At 30.1% G+C, this 3,095-nt stretch overlaps 1 long non-coding RNA gene across 1 annotated transcript; it reads right to left on the bottom strand.

Annotated features, from left to right (window-relative positions):
• Positions 1–1,493: 1,493 nt before the first annotated feature.
• Positions 1,494–1,813, bottom strand: LOC142241596 (uncharacterized). Its single transcript, XR_012723717.1, has 2 exons — positions 1,752–1,813; positions 1,494–1,689 (listed from the first exon to the last, which is right to left on the bottom strand). It is a non-coding gene; the product is annotated as an uncharacterized LOC142241596 (long non-coding RNA).
• Between the last annotated feature and the right edge of the window lie 1,282 nt (positions 1,814–3,095).

Genomic DNA, 3,095 nt, shown 5'->3' with positions numbered 1-3,095 from the left:
TATTTGTAAGAAATTTATTATGAAATACTGTATAGTAATCAAATGAAGAGATAATTAATAGAAATGTGTTTCCATCAACTACCAGACACTAAACCATAATGTCATTATATCAACTATGTTTTCTATGAATCTCTACTATAGGGTGGCACAAAAAGAAATGTTTCGAGTAGTGTTGAGCGGATCCCTTATATGATAATTTGAACTACTTCTGCAGTTGAAGTTGTTATTGAGTATAGACATCTGAGATTAAATTATCGTAGCAAACGTACTTGAGAGTAGCAAGTCCATTTTGAAACCATAAGTTGTGAACTTGAGTCTTAACATAAAAATATACAGCAAGAAGTTCGGCAGGGCCGAATCTTAAATATCTACCACAATGGTACGCATACAATTATTTTGGTTTTCTAATATTAGAATTTTAAGTGACGGAAAATATCCCTCTCTCAAGACAATTGTTTCAAATGATTCGGCCAAATTTTGTAGATTTTGATGTTAAATATGAAATTTATAACAGTAGTTTTTAGATTTGTTGGAAAAATGTTTGTTTTATTTCTTAAATTTAATTCCATGGCCTTTTTAGCTATTTTTATCCATTTTTATTTTCGATTTGAGTCTATTGAAATACAGAAAAAACTGCGTTTTTATCTTAACTTTGCTACCAGAATAAGGTTTCCCACGCAGTTCAAAGCTCAATCCAAACAGATCCAAGAAAAACATATTTTTGTCCTCAGTCACGAATCCAATCAGTTTTTAATTGAAATGTCTTCAATCATAGAAATGATAATATCGATCACCAAAGTCAATTAAAAAATTAATTGTTCCAATTAAAAAATTAATTGGTGTAATTGATGTTTGTCTCAATTAAACGTTTTGTGGAAGTAAATTTTAAATTGAACACAAAACGGTAGATCCGTTTATATGGTGGCTATATCGAAACATGGACCGATTTAGCCGTGCCTGCAGACAACAGAAGAGTAAAATGTCAGCACGATAGGTTCATTATAGAAGATTGTAGCGTGATTACAACACACAGATGGAAATCGTTAAATTAAATTTTTTTTTAGTAATTGTCTTATATGTAAGTGGAAGAAAATCGCTGCTTCTTAACATTTATATTCGCCTTGTACACCCAGAAAAAAGTGACCCCTTCTTTAAGTTAAAATGAACTCATTGTGAAGAAAGTTGAACTTCGTATAGCGCCAAAGACATTTTTATTTGTTTGAACGATGTGATTTTCGTAGAAATTAGGTAGAATGCATTCCATATATTAGTTAACATTTTCCTATATTTATGTACCACTATACTACAGAATGAAAAAATTTAACTGATTTGAATTCATATATGGAATGATTTTATTGAAATTTTTTCATTCACATGGACAAATCTTACACATTTGTGGTAAAACTTTTACTTCATAATTAGAACTGCTTACCTTTTTTTAAATAAAATTTTATTTATTTATATAAGCAATTTTATATTCAATAAAAGACATGTTTTATTAATATATTGAATATATTTATTAAGAATCAACAGCATCGAATCTCCTTGAAATATTAGTTTATTATTCCGCTGTTTCCAATTTCCATGTGATATTATCAACTGTAAAACACACTTTTTCTTCTTCTTGTACTTTTCACTTTTAATAAGTTGCTGCCTAACGATTTTGTCCTCCTTTTACAATTTCAATACCTACAAATATAAAAAATCATAAACCATTTTTGTTGCAAAAGGTTAGCGTCACTGAATATTACCTGATAATTGAAGATTCCAAAATGAAGACAAATGAAAGGGTTGTTATTCTGCTGGTGTTTTCTTTCTTTATACACTATCACGAACATTGATAGATTTATTTAAAAAAACGAAAATGTTTCTCACTAATTTAAAATAACAAATATTTTATATATTTTATTTGTTATTTATTATATTATTTTACCATATTATTTTTCAACAATCTCTCCGTATACCAAAACAACGCGATTCCAACTAAAAAACAACCGACGCGCAAATATATCGATTACACCCACGCGCAAACATATCGATTACGATGACAGGTATCGATTACAGGTAGACAATAGAAATGTAGGAAAATTTCCTATATTCTAACAAGTGTGTTTCCTTAAGTTTTGAAAGGATTGCATACTTCTTAGTACGAATGAACTAAAATATTTTTTATGCCAAGTGTTGTTCGTATATATGAAAAACTTTCTATTATAAAGGAAGTCGCAATTATCATTTTATAAGAAATTTTACTAATTTTGAGGAAACTTGGTTTTAGTTCGGTTTTTGTTTATTTTTACGAATGCTTTGTTATCGGTGAATAAAATTTTCTTGTTCAGTAGTAAATTCTTATACTCAGCGAAGAAAATAGTATGAGTAAAATTCCATGCCTTATTCTAGTTAATGAACTATTCCTAACTGCTTACAGTTTAGGATTTTTTTACTGAAACGAGTAAATTTTATTATTTCTCACAAAAATTTACCTTAATGGAAATAAAATGGATAAACTATATTGATGAAAAATTTTTCCTTTAGTTTCGAAGGCACTTTTTTCTGGGTGTAGATATTTTTAATGTACTGTGTATTCAAATTTATGTTAGTTGTTTAATTTAATTTAATTAATATAAAATAATTAATTAATTAATATCAACAAACGTTTATAGATCAGAGGAAGCAATTTAGCGAAAATTGTGAAATATTAGGAAGAATGAATTATCAATAAATAAAAATAAAACAAAAAGATCTCAAGCTTGGCAGAAAGGGTGGTGGTGCAATGGTTAGCATGCCCGCCTTGCATACACAAGGTCGTGGGTTCGATTCCTGCTTCGACCGAACACCAAAAAGTTTTTCAGCGGTGGATTATCCCACCTCAGTAATTCTGGTGACATTTCTGAGGGTTTCAAAGCTTCTCTAAGTGGTTTCACTGCAATGTGGAACGCCGTTCGGGCTCGGCTATAAAAAGGAGGTCCCTTGTCATTGAGCTTAACATGGAATCGGGCAGCACTCAGTGATAAGAGAGAAGTTCACCAATGTGGTATCACAATGGACTGAATAGTCTAAGTGAGCCTGATACATCGGGCTGCCACCTAACCTAACCT

The sequence above is a fragment of the Haematobia irritans genome, chromosome 1, assembly GCF_050003625.1.
Source record: "Haematobia irritans isolate KBUSLIRL chromosome 1, ASM5000362v1, whole genome shotgun sequence".
Taxonomy (NCBI): Eukaryota; Metazoa; Arthropoda; class Insecta; order Diptera; family Muscidae; genus Haematobia; species Haematobia irritans.
This window is presented reverse-complemented; position numbering and strand designations above follow the sequence as displayed.